Raw genomic sequence first — 22626 nt, 5'->3', positions numbered from 1 at the left:
ATTCTTGAGCTATATGGTTGTAGCCCTCAAAATTCAGCATGTATAAAACTCACTTGTGAAACTTGCTGAAGATTCAGATTCCCAAACACACTCTCCCATCCCCACCTAAAGACGCTGGTTCAGGAGGTCTGAGGTGACTAGTGAGTTTTGCTGTCGTGTCTTACTTAAGGAGAGAAGGAAAAAAAATGTTTTTGTGTTTTTGTTTTTTCTTTCTGTTAACTATAGGAGCCACTAGCTGAAATCCCCTGCTATTAACTTGAAGTCCATTTGGATTTCTGCAAATCCGAAGTTTCATTCCCTTTCTTCTTCTTTTGGCTTCAACACAATGCCCGGATTCCTCAGCGTCCAGAATTCTTTAATAAAGCTCAGAACTATTTTGCCTTCTTCTAAGAGTAGGGACTCAGTGGCACTGATTCACCAACTTTTCGCCCTTAAGAAATAGCTGTCCCGGTTTAACACGTCAAAAATATGAGTATACTATCGCAACAGGAGGGGAATTGATCAGTCTTCAGCGTTTCTTTGTCTTAGAAACATGGTAAGCACTAAATAGAAGAAATGAAATAAGAGGCTAAGCAAATGGTGCTCTTCACCTTACCCTCTCAATGAAACTTCTTGAAATAAATCCGGGGCAAGGAAGTTCTAATAGTTTAAAGAAATTATAAAGCATCAGGACTTACTCTCAGAGCCAAGCCAAAGCTGGCCTGGGAATTCTAAGTCGATGAAGGGTTTCTTTCCAGCAGGGACATGCCAAACCTCTCCTCTGTGCCTTCCTGTGCTGGGTCCTTGTGCACTGCATACTCCCTGGACTCAGTCCCACCACCACCAGCCCCCCAGGCAGGAGGAAAGCCAGAATCTTCTCTATCCTGGGTTGCCACTGACAACTAGAAACTGGAGGCCTGGGAGACAGCCTCCTGGGCAGCCTGTTTTTGCTCTTTCCCAATCTGTTCAATTCAGTTTCCTGCCGGCAGGAGTGTTCTTTTTGTACCAGCTTTAAACCACTGAGTGCCCTGGGCATGGGCCCGGCCTCTGGAGCCTCGCCCAGTGCTTGGTCCAGTGTTTGGCCCTCTGCCCGGGAGTTGTCAAGTGTCTGCACCGGCTATCTGTCCCTTCAGCCGCCTGTCCTCCAAACTTCTCCTTGGAACAGTGGCATGAGAAACATCCATCCCTGTCATTTTTCCAAGCCTACCCAAAAGCTTCTTCATGTCCTTGTTAAGGGAATGGGCTCAGTGTGGTTGTAAGCACTGGCAAAATGAGAAGGGAGGGTGCTGGGGTTTTTAAAGGCATTTAGGGATTCCTTCACAGCCCCCCAGCGATCACAAAACATTTCAAAGGGTCTTTAGGCCCTAGACTGTGGATTCCTCAGGAACCAGAACCTGAACGCCACCTCAGCTTCCAGGCCTCTTGTAGAACTTCTTCCAATCTTTAAGATCCTTTAGCTAAATATAGCCTTTTGGAAGAAGGGGGGGGGGGGGGCGGGGGTGGAACCTGGCTAATTTTAGCCTTAAAGAGCTTGTAGGTGAGGCTGAACCTGCCAAACTATACCCCTAGGATGTGATACAGCCATCCAACAGCTGCCTTCTGGGTGCCCCAGAGAGGCCCAATAGGGGCACACTATGCGTGATGTGGGGGAGGCTACAGGGAGAGAAGAGTCAAGTGTGTGGGATGGAGAACAAGCCACTGACTTGGAACAAAGACTGACAGGAACTAGAGTCAAGGCTGGAGGCTCCTGCTACTTTGGAGTTCCCACACCAGGTTCCTGAGCACAGAGATTTATGCCATATTTAAATCTCCAAAGTCAAGTGGGCTCAGGAAATTGTAGGAAAGTAAACATATTATTTAACCACTAGGTGGGTGGTCATCACATATGTTACATATCTGAAAATTTAAGTCGGAACAGCTTGAAACTTTCCTTATCTAATTCCCAATAGTAGTTCGAGCTGAGTTAGTATTGTTTATTAACAAAACCAAGGCTTCTTCTTGCCTCCTAAAAAAGGCAGTTAGCCCTTTGATATAAATCTATATATATAAAAAAATGCTTTGTTTCCAAAATCATAAGGAAGAGAGCCCCCCCCTTTTTTTCCTAATTCAGGATTCTTTGTTTCCATATGTAAACAGAAAAAGATGTCCTGTCTGATTTTTAGAAAGCAGGTTTGTGGAAAAGGCAGTTAGAAAAATCTCATTTGTGCCTTTATATACAGAAATTTGGAACAAAAACACTGGTGGACCAAAGAATATATTGAATGCTAAAGGTAATTGTCATGATGACTCTGACTATAGCCACAATCAAAAGATACTAAACTCTAAACTCACAGTTGAGTTGATAACTTCTTTTTCACGTCTACCCATTATATAACAAGTCATAGAGTAAATGGTCATTTCGAGCATGATTTATCAAATTCCCACATTCACAATGAGCTGGACCTACTTTCTACATTCCACTTTTAAAAAGTCACTAAAAATTCTTTGGCTCACAGAAGTAAAATTAAACATCCTGCCATGGATAATGGTAAGTGAAATTACAATCCACAATCTTGGGTATAAAGATTAGCCTCACTCCAAGGCATTTCCAAATAAAATAACTTCAAATGATAAACTTTTTCTTTAATATTCCTTATGGACAAAGAAATTCCATAACAACTTTAGGAAAAAAACAACTATACTTCCATGCAGTACTAAAATAATAAAAATATTTTTTTACGCATAAAACTACAATTATTATCAAGGGTTTACTAAAGCATTAGGATTTCAGAATCTATACTGTCTAATTTAGCATACTGTACTTTTTTGGCTAAACACATAAACTCATTATAATATCAAGACAATTTTTACTGCAGCAGCAGCACTCCTAAACATGTAAAAACATGTTACAGGTTATAAAACAGCAAAAGATTTTCAAGTGCAAAGTAATCTTAGATCAAAACCGGCATTAAGTTCTAATAAGCACATTCACTTACCATATGACACTAGAGATTGGACCGGTTGTTAAAAACAAAGAAGGAAGACAAAAGTAGGACACTAGAGTATAATACAGTATGTGTGTGTATATTTACACATGTATATGTGTGTATATATACATATTTTTAATATATGTAATATATTACATTGTATATATTTTAATATATAATAAAAAATATATATATATATTTTTTGGATAGAAAATTCCAACCAAGCCTATGGGAAGCAGGAACATCTCTCTCTTTCTCTCTCAGAACTGCTTTCGTTTTGACCCAAATTTGCTGGCTTTACTTGAAATGATTTTACCTTTTTCATCACAAATTCATTTGAAGTAAAATTGTAGAATCTTAGAAATTTAGAGTATCAAAAATTATTTATCTTAAAGGGAATGGATCCCATCATTATTTAAATTTATATCCTATTTCTTTTTTTTTTTTTTTTTGTCATTCATTTGTTAAATTTCCCAAATTTAGTCTAATGCCAACCAGAGATCTGCCTGGGAAACTTGCCTTAGCAGGCACATGTCCAGATCAAAAAATAGCCTATAACCTATCTTATGAAAGAAATATACACAAACATTTACACATCATACAAAATAAGGTTGAAATGGGTAGGGCCACTTGACTGACATCCATTTGTCACTTTCATTGCAAAACGTCCTGAGCAGCTTCCAATATGCTTAGACAAATTTAGATGAGTGGAAATGCTGACTAATGATGCCATTATCTATATACCAAATATATATGAAGGCCTGAAAATCCTGAGTCATTCATGTGAGCTACTAAAATGACAGGGGAGGAGAACCTAGAAAAATGATAATGAAATGTCATGAGAGGGCAAATTAATAAAAATAGCATCCAGATATGTAAAAAGACAATATACGCTTAGTTTTTGGGAAGAGATATAAGTCTAGTAAACAAGGCCAAGTCTTACTAATTGCAAAAAATGCACTATTACAGGCTTTTAGCAACAAAACTATTTTAACCATCAGTAACTAAGGGTTGTTATTTTAGGAGAATGAAGTCAATACATTTGTTTTCCTAAGGCAGGCAGGGGCAGTATTGTGCTATTCATGAACTTCATTAATATTCATTAATTTTTAAAGCAGTTTGGTTAGCTTTGGCCATTATCTATGCAGATATTTTGCCTTTAAATAAAAATAATTTCAAGAACATCATTATTTAAAAACATAATTAGCATGAAATTCTAAATCTACATTTTCATTAGCAGATATTATTCACTGAAGGGTATATAGGTTTCAGATAGGTCTGTTTTAATTGAATTCCTGGGGTAAAATTCTAAAAATCATAGTGACCAAAATAACCTAAATGTAACCAAAAGAAAACTGAAAATACTTTTGAAAAATGTTCAAATTAATTTCCACTTTAAAGAATACCATAGTTGACCCAATTAGCTCTGCAAACCAATTCAAATTCAGTTGTTTGACATTCTTTAGCATTTCACAGTACACTATTTTCACCGGTCCAGCACCTTAGATCCCCAAAGATCCCAGGGCACATTTAGTGATATTTACCTTATGAAGTAACTAAATCCAGATGAGCATAGCGCTCACATCACTGTAAAAAAGAAATTGTTTCCTCATGCTTACAGCTCCCATTGGGGAACTAGAAACTGAAAACTCTGAAAATTATCTTTGTGCAACCAGGAAATTGTGGACAGAAATGGGAAATAGTTTTATTTGTAAATAAGCCCAACCATGGAAACCATATACTACCTTGTTCTGCAAAAGTCCTCTAGCCTTTTATAAATCAGGTTTTTCACACTGACAGATTAACAACCAGGGCAAGTAATTCATGCATGTGGCGTTGGAAATGGAATCCTCCACATGTCCTTGTGGATTCCTGTCCACACAGAGGTACAACTATGTTGAGTAGTACTTTGTGGATTATAAGCAAATAAATAAATAAAAATTAAAATGCCACCCAAAGAAGTCTAAATAATGCAGGGAAATTTTTGAGGCACAGCCAACTGGAAAATTCACTGTAGTGAATAGCTAAACTTCCAAGAAAATACATTTGTGTTGTTTTGTTTTGTGTATGTGTGTGTGTGTGTGTGTGTGTGTGTGTGTGTGTGTAAAGAACTCCCTGCTCCATAACTGTATTTGAATCAGTTTGATTTGTGTTTGTCAAAAGTATCTTCTAGTCCCTGAGAAACACCTGAATTGCATTTTCTTTAGATTTTGCTTTTGGCTTTTTGTTTTTGTTTTGTGTTTAAAGTAAGCTGGCCCCTTGGGACTAGTACAGTTTTGTTTTTTTTTTTTTTTTCCTGTTAAGGACATTTTGAAAAATAGGAAAAAGTGTCTTCCTTCTTGTTATCAGAGATACATGACTGTATACACAATTTTTTCTAAAAACGTGGTTAATAACAGCCAACAAACAAGAAGAGTAAATGGAGCACCTGGCTTCCTAAACGGATTAAACCTGCCCCACAATATCCTCGTGAGATAATGGGTAATATTCTCTTTGGAGACATTATGCACTTTGACTTATTTTTGAAGAATAGAATTTTCCTGTCCCCCAAAGTGGATAGATTTCCAATTCAAGGCAGCAAGCCTTGGGTCGCCTACTTTAGGTATACCCAACCCTCTCAGCCACCTACACCCGACTTTACATTAGATGGGGGATACCAGCCATCCTCGAATGCCCTTACGCGGCCTTTCAAACTAGATACAAAGTTAATATCAGTGTCTGAGCTTCCAGCTCCTCCAGGAAAAACTGTGGCCCCCAAGTGGCACTGCTCCATAAAAGCCTAGTCAGGCCTTGTCCTCTCCAGCAGTCCCGAGCAGGATTGATCACGTCCGGATAAAAGTACGGAAAGGAAAGGGTTAATCAGCATCCTCCTCTCTCCCTCCTCCCCAAAGCTGGGCGGGGGGGGGGGGGGGTGGTTTGTGCCGCGCCGGGAGCATCTCAGCGGGGGAGCAACTGGAAACCACAAACACCCAAACTGGGTAGCAGCAACTTGAACTAAACCCGAGACCTGGCTTAGGGAAAGGAGTCAGTTAAGTTTAGACCCAATGGTTTAATCAAGGTATCAGAACAGACCCATTAAAGACAGAAAAGGTAGCACATCCCTGCCCTCAACTCGCAAGGATTTCTTTTATGTTGCAGTTGAAGCCTCAAAACACATTTTATGATCCTAATGCCCTTTATTCAGAAAGATCTCAAGAGGTGTCTACAGAAAGGTCCGGCAGGAGTGCAGAAAGAGCAGGTGGGAGTGTAGAAAGACCCCCTTCCCGGGCGTCTTTACTTGGCCCGCGCTTCCAGGTAACCTTTGTTGCGTGGTTGGGGGACGCAAAGCAACTATCTTGGCCCCTGACAGTGCAGTATCCAAACCCACGACAGGCGAGAGGCTGCAGGACCAACTCGCCAGCCCCAGCCCCCTACCCACCTACACCGCGCCCAGCTCCAACCGCCCACACGCCCCTCCGCAGCCTCTTCCCCACTGCCCACCCCGGGGGCTGCTCCTGATCTCCCCCAGAAACCCACAGGCGCTCTAACCACCAGCAAATTTCTAACAGCCCCAGCCTTCCAGGAAAGAAAGAAAGGAAAAAAAAAAAAAAGACCATGACATCACGGGCAGGTTTATTTGGGTTTGTTTGTTTGCTTGTTGGCTCGATTAAATACTCGTGGAAGGTGAACGTACCCCACACAGGAGAAGTTTGATGTTGACAAACTTCTGGTGGCAGCGAGACTGTGTCAGCACAACTTCCGGGATAATGAGAGCTGCTTTGCAGGGAGCGCGGCAGCGGCGGCGGGAGGCGGCCGCAGGACGGAACAGCAAATGCTATTCAGCCCGAGCAGTTTCAAGCCGCCCGAGCTGGGGAATTACTGTAGTCGAGCTACGGCTCTTACCACCGGCGCTGGATCTGGGCGCACGTTAGGGGGGGAAGCTGCAGGCACAGGGCGCCGAGAGGGGAGCTTTCAAGTTACTTTGCTCCATCCCTGCACCCGGCAGAGGCTTTCAGGCTGCGTGGTAACTGCAAACATCTTGTTCCCTGCTTCTTTGGGCGGCCTCCCTGGAACCAACCAACTTTTCTCTCCTCAAAAACTCCCTCTTTGTTTCAAATAGGACTCTCCAAAATTTATTCTTGGGAAGACTGACAGCCGGGGTCAAGAAACAGCTGTTGAAGTTAATGTTTCTTCCTCCCACTTCGTCTGATGGTTGTGCCCTGCCAAGACAAAGTGAGAGGCACTGCCTGGTGGCTCTTTAAACAGACATGCATTTAGCCAAAAAAAAGGGGGGGGGGGGTGTGTGTGTTGAGGGGGTATATTTTCCTGCTTAACATACAATCTGATCAGAAATGCGACAGCATGTGCTTTTCAACTTGTGCTGATTACTTGCTGAAAAGATGTTGCAGAAAAGAAGTGTTCAAAACACTTTGAGCAGTGGGGGCAGGGATGGCGGGAGATGTGGTTGACACTTTCCATGCTTTGGTAAAGGGGCAAAATTTTAATTTTAATTCCTCTCACCCACCTCTTACCCTCTAAGAATGGTAGAATGGCCTGGGGGAGGGAGAAAGAGTGGCATTCCTTTGCAAGGTTTAATTCACGTTTCAGAATTCAAGTCATTATGCAGAACAAGGGCTTGCCTGGAGCTAGGCAGATTGTTTTTATTTGGAGACCTAGGCCAAACCTGGCCCGGTGCTACCAGCTCTTGGTGGCGCTTGGTGGCTTTCTCCAGATTAGGCCTGTCTCCTCTTCCCTTTCCCAGCACTACTCCTTTTGCCTTTGCTCAGGGGATATACTCTGAGGGAAGCTACCCTCTTCTTTCTGCTGCTCTCTCTGTGAAGATTGGTTAGCACAGCCCTTTCCCTGCTTGCTCTGCTTTGTGTAGAATGCCCCATGGACTGCTGAGGGACTTCTTGGGGTTGTCCTCCGGAGTCTCAATCCCCTAACTGAGCCCTCCCCAGGTGTCCAGCCTTTGCAGTGGGAGTGGGTGGATGGGAACTCTTCCTTCCACATCAGAAAGCTTAAGCACTCGGGGCACCTGGGTGGCTCAGTTGGTTAAGCGACTGCCTTCAGCTCAGGTCATGATCCCAAGGGTCCTGGGATCGAGCCCCGCATCGGGCTCCCTGCTTGGCGGGAAGCCTGCTTCTCCCTCTCCCACTCCCCCCACTTGTGTTCCCTCTCTCTGTCAATTAAATAAATAAAATCTTTAAAAAAAAAAAAAGAAAGAAAGAAAGCTTAAGCACTCTTCCAGCATACCCATTCTCCTTTGGGAATGCTCCAATCACTTGGCCTCTCTCAGACACAATCATATGAAAACATAAAAGGCCCTCCTTCCTCACCACCAGGTTATCCTGTCACCACATCGCAATGCAGTGCTATCACAAAGTGATATTGCATCAGGCCCAGGGATATTTTAGGAAGCTCTCGAGCTAAGTCCAACAAGCCTTTCGTGCAGGCATCAGGGCCACCCTGCCAAAATCAGAGCTGCAGAGCTGCAGGACAGGTGGTAGTGATGCCTTCTCTATTCTCAGCTCCATTACCCACTTACCCCCCCCATTCTCCGAACCAATCAAATCCTCACCCCTCTCTTTGCCTTGCTCCCAGATGCCACCACCTTTGTGTTCCCTCATAGCTCTCCGCAAAGTGTTCAGGTCCACCTTGTGATGTATTTCCGTTTTTTCTGCCTGTCGTGGTCATTCTCTGAGATCTTAATTAGCATTTGTTCTTATTAACTATAAATGGACTGAATTACACACGGAGTTGCAGGGGCTGCTCCACAGATAGCCTCTGGCTTGGGTGTCTGCTGGCCTCCTTGGCTTGTTTGACCTGGGTCAACTTTTCTCATTCTCTCAGACTCCAGGTTGCCCAGCTGGGCTGGCACAATGGTAGCCTCCCAGAGTCAGTGCAGCACCCTCCCCAAGTGCCCCCTTCTCGGAGTCCTGCTCATGCAATCCAGCAGCCAACTGACTGAAATTCCTTCTGCTTTATTGTTCTCTGTCCTTAGGCCAACTTTCAGCATAGAGTGTGGCTGGGAGGCTAGACCTCCGCAGATCCTGAAGTGGTAATTCCCCACTGCTGGCTCCTGCAGTTTTATAACTCCTTTTTTTCTGAGACTGACAGACATAAACCTCCAGTGTAGAGGCCTGCAACAGCACCCTAAAAGACTTCTTTGTGTGGAAATGTAACCTTAGGGCAAAGTCAGCCTCACTCCGGGAAAGGCACATTCTCCTGCTACAAGGAAGCACTGGGCTGGGAAAAGACCAGGATTTCTCCCGAGATGGCTACCGAGAGCCTCTCAGAGACATTTTTATTTACTATTGTTTAGTTTGGGGGTGGGTGGGTTGGGGCATTGGAAATACTGCAAGTGGAGACCTGTAGTGGCTGTCCAGGGAACTCTACATGCAATCAGAGGAATCAGATGTCTTTCCTTTATGGGTGGGTCTCTAAATGCAATCACTCCGGAAGCACCCACACACTCTCCGGGTCAGGATGGCCCCTGGTGGGATGGCAGTTAGCATCGTTCGCTACTCTTGGAGCTAATGCTACCTTGCCTAAATGGAATGCCTTTGGATCACTTAGAGAATCTGATCTATTTATGTAGGTGTTGGGTTAGACAAATTACTCCAAAAAGCAAGGGTGAAAAGATACAGAATCTTAATTTATCATGCAGGATTAAAGTCAGATTTAAATCAGGTAGAATTATTAAGGGATTTAGGGCCCAAGTCATTTTCCAAAGAGGAAAAAGGACTAAAGCATCCTCTTTGTTGAAATAACGTCAAGAAAGTAGCATCTTATGTTTGGAGGTTTGGTTGTTGTTTTTTAATCCACCTTTTAAATGTTTACTTATATTTTCAATCAGTCAAACAGAACAGTACTAGGAAATTCAGTTATCAAATGTATATGATTAGGCATTAACTATTCCATATAGACAAAAAATTCCACAAAAAAGGTGAGATGAAAGTGTGCTCTTGTCATCACAGAGAGCTCCCTGTAGGAACTGAACCAGTGCCTCGATTAAGGGATAGGTAAGATATAGCTAGTTAGAGAAGATGAATCTGGAATCAGGGAGAGGTTAGAAAGAAAACAAGTATAGTTCCTATGGAATTTAGTTGAGATGTTCAGTTCTGTAGCCCCAGGAACTGGAGTTACTAGGATAGAGAGTTTAACACAATGCTTTTAGTCAATGTTTTTGAAAAATGTATTCTCATAAAGTCAAGAACATGGACAGTGACGGAAATGTTCACAAGGAGATGTTCTTAGTGTCTGAGATTACAGAATGTGGACAGAAATAAAAATACACAATGCAATTATTTTCCCTTTTCCCTTTTCCTCCTAAATCTAGACAGAAGTTTAATTCAGGATTAAAAGGCTCATGGATCTCCTCTAGCTTCTCCTTCAGTTATCCCATCCATACTCCAGTTCTGGTTTTAGACAGAGCTACAATAGTCCTTTGTAGGGAATTGCATGAACTCCTGTGCTGGTTTTCTAATGTGGGAAAATGTCTACTAGGGAGGCTAAGACCACCAAACTAGCTTCATTATGACCCAAGGTACACTTAAACCCAGCCCTTCAGTGGTGGGCAACTGGCCCAGCACAGTCTTCCTCTATAGTGCTCATTAAGATGTTATTTACATTTTACAGTATGGTCCCAAGCCATAAGTTGGGATTTTATCTTCGCAAATAGAAAAAGAATACTCTTGTGATATCTGGTCTTGCAAAGTTTTAACTTCTACTATGGACCTGCTGGTGATTTGCAAAACAAAGTCATAGCATATTAAAAAGAATCTTCCATTTCAGTTCAAAATTGTTGGCTGGGAAGTGAAGAATAAAAGAAAAACCCATGATCACAAAATTAAACTTATTAGCCAAATAGATTTTAACATTTGCCTCCTCTTAAACGTGAATTTAATGTTTGCCAAAAGCACACAATCAACAACTCTGAAGAAAATAAACTTTATATTTTAGTCTTGAACCTACTGCACAGGTGATGAGCTCATCTTCATAACTAACCTCCATCTTTTTGCCTTGGAACTCTCATTCATGTGACCAGAATTATTCCAGATCAAAAACAACATCAATGGGGCACCTGGGTGACTCAGTGGATTTAGTGTCTGCCCTTGGCTCAGGTCATGATCCTGGGGTCCTGGGATCAAGCTCTGCATGTCTGCATTGGGCTCCTGCTCTGTGGGGAGTCTGCTTCTCGCACTCCCTCTGCCTGCCTCTCCCCCTGCTTGTACTCTCTCTGTCTCAAATAAATAAACAAAATCTTTAAAAAAAATCATTAATCCCACTTTTAGATGAACCAAACTCTCTGGATTCTTACCTCAACAGGCCAAATTAGATTAACATTTTAATGATGTCTTTCTGGCATTGTTCATGCTTCATAAAGAGTAACTCACTTCATTTGACTCAAGGTAACAAGGCTAAACAAGTGATTCAAAAAAATGAATCTTTTCCAGGTTTGGAAATTAAGTTTCCTTGAGTCTGAGACAACAAAGAATCTTCAGAATCTATAAGTCCAACTATATAATGCTACCACCTTTCCAAGACAACCATTAAGAATTACACCTAGATAAATAAAAATTTAAAAAAAAAGAAAAGAATTACATCTAGAACCAGTTATGAGAATAATGTTTTGCAACATTCTCATGAAGGCCAAATGAAAATCAGAGGCCATCTCTAAAATGGCATTAGGCCAAACATCAGACCTCTGAAGATGCTTGACATCTTGCCATGTGTCATCACAATCAAATCCTGGATAGGGTATTCTCATCTGAGTTTCACTGACTACCAGTAAGGGGCATGTGCAGAATAATAAGTGATTCAACTTTAGTCTCCAGTTAGAACCTAACATGCCTTATAACATTCCAGGGAAATGGGTGTTGGGAATGTATATCAAAGATGGCATAAGCTCTTCACTCTCAACAGCTTGGTGATAACCAGTTGGGGAGCCACCTTAATTCTGTGGTTTATAAAATTCTAGGATTATTGTGATTACTATATGGAATTCTCAGCTGAAAACAATGAGCCCTTTCTCAGTTGCATGGTGAACAATGAGGTCAACTACAGAGGATTTTTTAAAAGCAAAATTTAGAGGAAAGAAACCACTTCACTGACCCAAGAGAGCTTTTGTTGACTAACAGCAATCTCAGACCTTGACAGTTACACAGTACCTTTTAGGTTCCAAAGGTACTTACCCCCAAAAAGATCATAATGTAACATTTTCTTTTTTTCCTAATCAACAGGTGAAACCAGAAGGTGTCTTCCCATCTCTGTTTAAAGAAGTCATGTGCCAGTCTGCAGAGAAATGCCTGTATACACGGAGAGTCTTCAAATTTATATCAAGAGGCTTCCAATGTCATGCATCTAATTACAATCCAAATACCTAAATATAAATATAATCATGCAATTATCTAAATATGATAATGCAAATTAATAAATGCCATCACTTTTCAGCACTGCACTGGCAGTTGACTTTTTTTTCAAGGCCATTTCTACAAAGAAGCAAAGTTATTATCTTTTCTTAGGATTTATTGCAGATGTGACGATTATAGAGAACCATAAGATTTTGCTTAAGATGAATACCAGGTGGATGGCTGAGCCCACTCACTAATCAAGTGATTTGTTCTCAGACAATAATGTTTGGGATTCTGATGCTTGCCTCAGCAAAACTGCAGATTTTTTTTTTTTCCATAGACCTTTGAGGTTGTCCATAAGTCATTGCTATGTTCAATGCCAACTCCTCACATTCTCAGAGATAAAGAGGGCAAAGAAGGAGAGAAAGAATGTGTAGCTCATTATTCACAAGTTATTTTCCTATAATTTAGGATGTTGAGAGTACTTTTTAGAAAATTTTCAAGGCAGTGACTTCCAGACATTTTCTATTAAAAAGGGCTACTTTTGTGTTTCAAAAGTGGAAGATATAAGAAGCAGTTTGTTTTCACTCTGCAACAAGGGAAGGGACCTAAATAAGTTGTCTTGTATTTCATGATGACCACAGTAGTGAACTAAAACCAGTTTTTTTCTATATTCAATTCTTCTATGATACTATTTTGCGAGATCATACATATAATAAACTTTGCCTAAAAGATCAAATGATTTTTTTTAAATGTACACTTTTTTAAAGTTTTTAACTTTCCTGGAAAGACTCATAGATCCAAGCTAAACTCTAATGATAAGGTCACACTTTCCCTGTATTTTAAGGAGTTCTAAAGAACAAGTTGGTACAATTCAGTGGTAAATATTATGGCATACTACATTATCACTAGAGGTTATGTTATATAGCACGTATAAAGCACTTTTATTCTAGATATTGAATATGCCATACAAAGTGAGTCTGTAATTGAAGTATATCAACAGTGAATTTTTATTTTTTTTAATTTTTAAATTTTTTTAAAAGATTTTATTTATTTATTTGAGGTACAGCGACCGAGACAGAGGGCACGAGAAAGGTGAGAGGAGAAGATGCAGGCTCTTTACTGAGCAGGGAGCCTGCCATGGGGCCTGATCCCAGGACCCTGAGATCATGACCTGAGCCAAAGGCAGATGCTTAACCCACTGAGCCACCCAGGTGCCTCAACAGCAAATTTTTAGAATTTTGTTGTAGCTAACTTCAGAATCCAAAGCACCTCTGATTATTCACTGCTTAGGCAGAAGAGAGACAGAAGAGAAAGTGCTACTCTGTTTATGGGTTTCAACTCTGCCCTAAATGGATTATTTCCAGGAGTGAAAAGGAAGACCAAGCCTACAGAAATCTTGGCAACTGCTTTTCCAGGAAGACTACAGAGATTTCATGGGTCTTACTGTTGTTTACAAGGAGGTATTACCTTTCTCCAAATTCCATTCACACAGCTGGTTTTCTCTTTTCTCCTGGAGGTAAACTTCCCAGTTAATATACACATTGATCAGTGCCATGCTGAACATCTCTTCCTTCCACGTGTAGCAGGTGACAATTAGCCCATAATCTGCAATGAGATAGGAGGGGATCATAAAAATTAAGAGCAGGCTCTAGAGTCACAAATGCTGAATTCAAATTCTGATTCTGTCCTTAGCAGCAGTGTAGCCTTGAGTCAGTGTCAGGTTCCTCATTCACTAAAACGGGGCAGAAGAGAAAAAAATACAAACCCCACTGTTCACCATCTCATTTCATCAGTATCCCCATCAAAAGCCCCCTGAAGCCCTCACAAGATCTGAATGGAACTCTAACTGGTCTTTGGACAAATTTATGACTTTATATTCCTATGTAGAGTGAAGAGCTGTTTTCTTTCTCAAGATTAATATCTATGCTCAATTATGACCTTCATCTAATGTTTGGACCCACTGAATTCTAAGCAGGAGCAAAGACTGAAAATTTAGCTAGTCAATTTCTCCACCTTGGCACAATTGTACTATCTTGCTTAGACCTTAGTCACTGATGACCAGGTGCTGTTGCCTACTTCATTCAGTGAGGAGCTTCTTACCTTCTCAACTAAACTGTTAACTTCTTGAGGAAAGGCTCCCGTAGTCTTATAGATCCTTATATTCCTCTGAGCACTAAGTATAGCACAGTATCATGAAAATAACAGATTCTCAGTAAATGTCTGTGACTTGATTATTTTAAGAATGAGCTCTGGGGTGTTTATAACAAAACAGGTTCATATCAAAGAATCCCATTATGTCCCTTCAAAATCGGCCTGTGAAAGCTCTTTCTGAGAGTACCCTGTTTGGACACACTAATGTAGCGACAGTCCATTTTCCTTTTTCTTTTTCCTTTTTAAACCTCTGGCCATTTCACAGCTGTATTAGTTAAAAGATATTTTTAATTGGCTTTCATCATCTTTGAAAGTGTAATAAATACTCATTAAAAACAAGGCTACCAAGATGAGCTTTCCCCCTCCCCCACACACCTATTAGAAATGACTGCGAATAGTTAGAGTATACTTTTCCAAGTTGTTTTATTAATTTATATTTTTGATGCATACACTAACATTTATTATTATTTCCTGGACACATTGCTATGCTATTGATATCTTTTAGAACTTGTTTTTCTTCATTTAACAATGCATTGTGAAATGTTTATCCATGTCAACATACACCTCATTCCTTTTTAGTGCTGCATTATATAGAAATTTCTTGTTTTCCAGCTATTCATTATCATTATCTGAATTACAGTAGTTCCTAAATTGTGTAGAAAAGCAAAAATTGGTCATAACAAAAAAAACCACTAATAAACTGGCCACTTACTAAATTAGTCCCCACTTAAATAGCCCTCCCGACTTACTACGAGCATCTCTCCCCACTTAGTCAGTCAATTTTGCTGATGGTAGATGTTATAAACATCTGACAATACAATGTAAATAAAATGCATTTCAGTGGCCATGTAAGATTGCTAATCTTGCAAAAGATGCAGAATTTTATGAAGTCATTGAAAGTGATTCTGGAGAACTGTTCCATAGGCAAATGAGTATCTGGCAGTGTTAGACCAGTTAACAATTAAAGATGAGAAAAACAACAAGGATGATAAGAGGATAAATTCTTCAAAAGGAGAATTATTTGAATATCAAAGGATTAAGAGAAGCTCTCAGGAAAAGTGATGAAGCCTTCACATCTTTTTTCAAAATGACCTTTGTATGATTCTGCTATAAAAGTCAGCTTGAAGTGAAGGGTGTCAAAATTTGCTGTCATATAATTTTGCTGGGAAAATTATCCCCCTCACCAAATCAACACTTGATTCAATCTTTGTTTATTCTAAAAATTAGAGCATTGTTGCAATTAGAGTTGTTACATGTGTGTCTTCAAAGATAAATCACATTTAAAGATAAGATAATCTTTTATTTTTTCAAAACAAAGTCTCAATCAAACCTTTTTTTAAAATTCTTTATTATACAACGGTAGACCCTATTTATTACTTTTGCAGCTTTCAACAGTCATATTATGGCAAACAGAAGCAACAGACGCTGAAAATAAGGCTTCTAATAAACTAATCAGATTCCCTAGTTCTCTCTCCATGAGGCGTTTAGAAGCAGGACTGGCCACTTTGCAAGGAGTAAAGCCCCAGGGTGGTTGGGTAATTCAGGGGAGGGAAGAGGCCTTAAGAAAGGAGACAGGCAGTGGACTTCCTCTGGCACTAATCGGGCACATAGATGTTTGGGCCTAATGAAATTTGAAAAAAATAAAAACGATGTAACCTTATTTGTGTCTAAGCTGGTAAAGCAAGTTATACCAGTTAAATGTGGGTATATCAGGATTTATTTTTAGCAGTTACCTACTGACTGATATTTGGGTTGTTTCCAATTTTTTTGCTACTATAAGCCATGCAGCAATGAACAACAGTATACAGTTATATCTTGGTACACTTGTACAAGCATCTTTGTAAAAAAAAAAAATTCCTAACTCCTGGAGTTGGAAAAAGGTATATTAAAAATGTTAACAAGCACTAAGTAACAAATCCTCCATTTAATGCCACCTTACAGTATCTGAGAATGCCAGTTTTTCCACACCCTTCACGAGACTATTATCAGTTTTTGCCAATCTGATTGCTATATATATTGTTGTTTTCATTGTCAATAATATAAATTCTTAATGTGCAAGAAATATATTGTTCACTGACTGCTTAGAATCTTTAGGAAGAGCCTCATTATAGACTCTGGAAAATCTGCATGATAGATGCAGGGGGAGATCGTCTTATCCCTGGTAATGGGTAGGAGCTAAAAAATTGAGCTCAACATGCATTTTTCTGTTTAAAAATCCTTCTCTGAAACAATTGTAGTCATTGCTTACGCAAGCTAAAGTGTTTATAGTCAGTAGTGGAAGACGTAGATAATGGTTTTTGCAAATTCCTGATTTCAGGACTGTGACTTTTTTTTTTAAGATTTTATTTATTTATTTTGAGAGAGAGAGATACAGTGAGTATGAGTGGGGGGAGGGGCAGAGGCAGAGAGGAGAGAATCTCAAGCAGACTCCATGCTGAGCATGGATCCAGACACAGGGCTTGATCATGAGACAACCTGAGCCGAAATCAAGAGTTGGACACTCAACTGACTGAGCCACCCAAGTGCCCCAGGACTGAGATTTTTTTTACAGATTTCAAAATATGAGACTTGATAAGGTCAGTAGATCCTGAAAATGGATGCTTGGTGTCATCCAAGCCCACACTCTTTCCATCAGGATTTTGGTCACAGAAAATGTCAGCATTCTAAATGAAAAATTCTTACATATATTCAGGACCTAAAAAAGAAACAACAAATATCCACTAGAGTATGCATTTGTCACAACCCATCAAATTGTAGATTAAGATGTGTGCATTTCACTGTGTGTAAATTTTACATAAAAAACCCATAAAGTCCTCAAAAAATTAAATATAGAATTACCATATGATCTAGCAATTCCACTTCTGGGAATATATCCAAAAGAATGAAAGCAGGGACTTGAACAGACATTTGTACACCCACGTTCATAATAACAGCATTATTTCACAATAGGCAAAAGATGGAAGCAACTCAGGTGTCCATCAATGGATAATGAATAAACAACATTTACTATGTACATACAATGGAATATTATTTAGCCTGAAAAAGGAAGGCAATTTTGACATATGCTGCAATGTGGATGAACCTTGAAGACATTATGCTAAATGAAATAAAAACATAAAAGAACAAGTATTGTATGATTTATATGGGTACCTTGAGTATTCAAATTCAGAATGGTGGTTGCCAGGGGCAGGGGGGAGAGGAAGGGCATGAGGGGGTTACTGTTTAATGGGTACAGAGTTTCAGTTAGGGAAAATGGCAAGTTCTGGAGATGGACAGTGGTGATGTTTGTACAAGTATGTGAATGTACTTAATGCCACAGAATGGTATACTTACAAATGATTCAAATGGTAAATTTTATGTTGTACATATTGTACCACACTAAAACAATTTTTTTCAATCCATAAGCAAATATTGAATTCTAAAGATTTTATATGTTTACTTGACACAGAGAGAGAGACAGCTAGAGAGGGAACACAAGCAGGGGGATTGGGAGAGGGAGAAGCAGGCTCCTGGCTAAGCAGGGAGCCCAATGCCGGGCTCGATCCCAGGACCCTGGGATCATGACCCGAGCCAAAGGTAAGCACTTAATGACTAAGCCACCCAGGTGTCCCAGCAAATACTGAATTCTAATGCTGAAGTGTTTGGGAGGTGAAATGCACTAATGTCTGCAACTTTTTTTGAAATGTATCAAAAAATGAATGTGAAGGGATAGGTTGATAGAGGAATGAATGTATATGTGTTAAAGTAAATATAGCAAAAAGGGGCACCTGGGTGGCTCAGTCGTTAAGCGTCTGCCTTCGAGCTCAGGTCATGATCCCAGAGTCCTGGAATCAAGCCCCTCATCGAGCCCCGCATCGGGCTCCCTGCTCTGCAGGAAGATTGCTTCTCCCTCTCCCACTCCCCCTGCTTGTGTTCCCTCTCTCTCTGTCAAATAAATAAATAAAAATCTTTAAAAAAATTTAAAAAGGTAAATAGAGCAAATGTAAATTGCATAATCTGGATGATAAAGGTGTAGGTATTCTCTGTGTCATTCTTTCAACTTTTCCATGTGTTTGAAAGTTTTCTGGGGTATCTGGCTGGCTCAGTCAGTAGAGCATGTGACTCTTACTCTCAGGGGTTGTAGGTATGAGCCCCACACTGGGTGTAGAGATTACTTAAAAGTAAAATCTTAAAAAAAAAGAAAATTTTCTTAATAAAATGTTAGGGGAAAATGACCTAGATTAAGACAAATTATTAGCAAATGAAAGAATCTTTTTTTTTTTTTAACCACAAATTCATCTTTAGCTTTTGCTAATTATGGGGAATAATTTTGCCATGGAGAGATTTTTCAAGCAGAGTGAGGGATATAGGACTGATTTTTTTGTTTGTTTTTAATAACAACCAGGCAGGAACATTTCTTTCACAAGTATTGGACAGGTATTGATTTACAAGTGACTCCATCATATTAAAAATGAACTCAATATCACCAAAGTTGATAAGTATCTCTCTGTATATATCATAGGCAAGGGTCATGGTTCAGATTTGTTCTTCCATTGGTAGGATTTGAGCATGTGTTGAGGAAAAGAATCCCAGCCTACTCAGTCAAATGGAAAAATGACACAAATAGATTGACTATGATGACATGCAACTTTAGAGCATTTAAGAGACTGGAGGTCCTCCTAATAAATATTAGTTCATTGTAGAGTATAGTAGATTATAAATAGCAGCTCTTCATTTCCTTGTAGAAACATTTCAGAGAGCTCTACATTTTTTCCCCTTCATTTCATTAAAAGGTAACAGAGAGAGATGGCCTTCATTTCTGGGACCTCTACATTGCAGGCATGCTTAGGCAGTTTTTAAAACTGTAGAAGCACATGAGCATCCTGTCCCAATCACACTCTCATTGCATTGGAATAAACATCCAGAGTTTCAGAGGTGCAAACTCAATGCATATAGGGGCAAGGAAGTAACCTTAATAAGTAACACAGGCCAGTCCAAGTAGGAATTGTGGCCTCTTGGAAAACCCTTAACCTGACTAAAAGAGGAATCCATGACTCAGTCCAAACCAACTGGCCCAAGATAGCCATATACATCAATTTTCTAAAAGCAGTCTGAAAGCTGTATATTTATATAAAATCTTCCAAGTTTAAATGTGGGCAACAAATTCAAATGTTTCTCAAAAACACTGTATGGGTTAAACGAAATACCTCTGTTAATATTCTGGGGTCTGTAGGCTCCCCATGTGTAACCTCTAATGTATGTGTACAGGATGGGATGGTCCAAATTTCTTTGGTGCTAATGTCCAGTAGAATTCAGATTTAGCACTGTTTCAACCTTTTGGGATTATATGTTCATCTCCACTGTCCCCAGTTTCTCCATTGTAAATGTGAAATATGTTCAGGTCTTTATCACTTTAAATAAAAAACAAATATTTGACCACTGCAGTGTTTGTAATATTCATGCAGTAAATGTGTTTTAAAAGTCTGTTTTGTATCATGAACTTCTGCAAAGAAAAGGTAAATCAACAAAAATGTGTAATTCATGGAGCCCTCAATTTATTTACCTGTAATGATCCCAAAATATAGATGTTTGGAACTAGGAACATAGTTTTCCATAAGATGACATTTAATGAGTACTGCCTCTGATCACTCACTGTGTGAAGTCCTATTTAATTCTCCTATCATTATCTTGACTTTACAGATGAGGAAAACAGGCTCAGAACAGTTGCATGACTTGCCACGCTGGTAAGTGTTGGAGTTGGGAATCAAACACATGTGAGGGTCAGGATCCAAGCCCTGTTCTCTTTCTTCATCACTACAGTGCCTGCAATACAGTGTTCTGCCTGGTGTTAAGGCTGTCAGGACAGACTATGAAATACTGTTGTATCCATAATGTACTTGTAGAACTATATTCCTAATAATACTCTACTTCAACAGAACCCAGACTCGGGTACAATTACGCTGCTTTTTTTACTCCCCTTGCTTTTATGTGGGAAAAATATGTTTAATTACCCAGGTGATACATAGATACACTCTCGTTGTGAAATATCCAAACAACACAGTAGTCTACAGGGCAGGAGAGAAAATTCCCCTGGGTTTCCTCCCCCACTCCTGATCCCACTCCCTCTCCTATTTCTGGCTCTACCACTATCAACAGTATGGCTTGTTCCTTCCAGACTTTTCCTATGCATTTACATACATATATGTACATACATAAATATGCATTGAGCTATGTTTCTATGGCAAATACATTCAGAATTCCACCTTGGGATGTCAGAACAATTTTCTGTTGCAGTCCTGGCAACTTCCCCAGCTCCAAGTCAATGTGGGAGTGTGGGGATGAAGGCGGCTTTATTAGTTATCTGTTGCTACATGACAAACTACCCCACAATTTATCAGCATACAACAACAAACATTTATTAGCTCACATGGTTTCTGAGGGTCAGGAATCTGGGAGCAGCTTGGCAGGATGGCTCCAGGTCAGGATCTGTTATGAGGTGGCATTCAAGATGTCAGCTGGGGCTGTAGTCATTTTGAGGATTCATTGGTGCTGGAAGATTCACTCCCAATTTGGCTCACTCAGTGGTTATTTGCTGGAAGGCCTCAGTTCTTCAGTGGCTGTTGGCAGGAATCCACATTTCCTTGCCATGAGATAGATTCTCTCCATAGGGCTCTTTGAGTGTTCTTATGGTATAGTAGCTAGTTTCCCCCAGAGTGAGCAGTCCACATTCACAAGGGAGGACAAGGAGGAAGCTGCAATGGCTTTTATGACCTAGTCTTGGAAGTCACAGACCATCACTTCCACCATATTCCATTCATTAGAAGCAAGTCACCTCGTCCGGCCCACATTCAAGGGGAGGGGAGTTAAGCTTCACCTTTTGAAGAGAGGAGTGTCAAAGAACTGGTGGACATATTTTAACCCCACTGCAAGAGCCATGTTGTGAGGGAGGAAAAATGGAGCAGGGCAGAGTCTATGATCAGGGCAGAATAGTCTGAGTAACAAGGAGGAGGGGAGAGGTGCAGAGATAATGCGGTAACAGGATAGTGAGAGGTAGAATGGCTGGGCTGGCAATCCTGGCTGCACATTAGAATCACCTGGGGAAATTTAAAAAATACTCCTGCCCCAGGCCCCACTACAGATCAATTAAATCAGTATTTCTGGGATGGAGGCCCAGGTATCAATATTGTTTAACAGCTCTCCAAGTGATTCTAATGTGCAGCCCGAGTTGTGAACCATGTAAGAGCAGAGGTGCTGGAGTCCAGCGGTGCCTGGGCTCAAGTCCCAACTATGTCAATTAAGTAGCTGTGTGATCTTAGACAAGTTAACTAGCTTTTCTGTGCCTCATCTGTAAAATGGGGATATTAATAGTCCTTCCTTGTAGGGTGGTTGGGAGAATCACCTGAGTTAACAACCCATGGCAATAGCTTTGAACAGTTCTCTGCACAGTAAGTGCTGTATAAATGTTACTTTTGTGATGATTAGCAGCGTGTGCTGGATTTTTCCTCCCTCCTGCTCTCCCTCCCCAAGTGCCTAAGCTGGGAGAGGAGTGTGGCTTCCTGTGCCCCACCCCCCTCTTTTTCCCTGGAGAAGGGTACAGAACTCTTCAGCACCTTTCTCGGGTTCAGCGAGCCCTGCCAGCCTTAAGGCAGGTAAACTGAGAAGCTAAGCTGTTGCCACTGCAATGGTTAGCATAGCATCCTGCATCTTTAGAGAGGGGGAGACAGAGTAGCTCCTTGGGGTAGTGAGAGGAAGGGAGATCCCCTTTGGCCTCACAGAGAATTGGATACAACCTATTCTATATCACAGCAGGAGGATCTGCACACATGCCTTGCAATTCCTTCAAGAAGCCTTTCCTGATCTCAAATTTCTCTGAGCTCCTATACTATCAACATGGTCCCTAAATTACCTGCTGCCTTTTATATTTATTTATTTGCCTTCTGTGTTTTCTCTCCTTCAGACAGTAGGTTCTTTTTGAGGCAAGGACTACGTCTTCTTGGAGAAGTATCAAAAAGCAGGAAGGAGAAAATGAGGGAAAATGGGATATCTTCTTTGGATTATAGATACCTCCTTAATGCTTAAAAGTTTATATATGTGTAGTGGGAAATGACTCTGCTTCTTTAACCCCCTGCTCATCTCCCCCCATACTACTATATCCCTAAAACACCCCTAACCCTAAGTACCATTTTCATGGGGAAAAATAGCATGAGTGTTCT

General features: G+C 40.4%; 2 long non-coding RNA genes across 2 annotated transcripts; one reads left to right on the top strand and one right to left on the bottom strand.

Moving 5' to 3' along the window:
* Positions 1–6320: 6320 nt before the first annotated feature.
* On the top strand, positions 6321–12297 carry LOC113929468. The gene is made up of 3 exons (XR_003522202.1): positions 6321–6948; positions 7045–7157; positions 12170–12297. It is a non-coding gene; the product is annotated as an uncharacterized LOC113929468 (long non-coding RNA).
* Positions 12204–21106, bottom strand: LOC113929469. The gene is made up of 3 exons (XR_003522203.1): positions 20841–21106; positions 13751–13888; positions 12204–12309 (listed from the first exon to the last, which is right to left on the bottom strand). It is a non-coding gene; the product is annotated as an uncharacterized LOC113929469 (long non-coding RNA).
* Between the last annotated feature and the right edge of the window lie 1520 nt (positions 21107–22626).

This window comes from Zalophus californianus, chromosome 5 (genome assembly GCF_009762305.2).
Source record: "Zalophus californianus isolate mZalCal1 chromosome 5, mZalCal1.pri.v2, whole genome shotgun sequence".
NCBI classification, from domain to species: Eukaryota; Metazoa; Chordata; class Mammalia; order Carnivora; family Otariidae; genus Zalophus; species Zalophus californianus.
The sequence above is the reverse complement of the archived record's forward strand: the minus strand, read 5'-3'. Positions and strand labels throughout refer to the sequence as shown.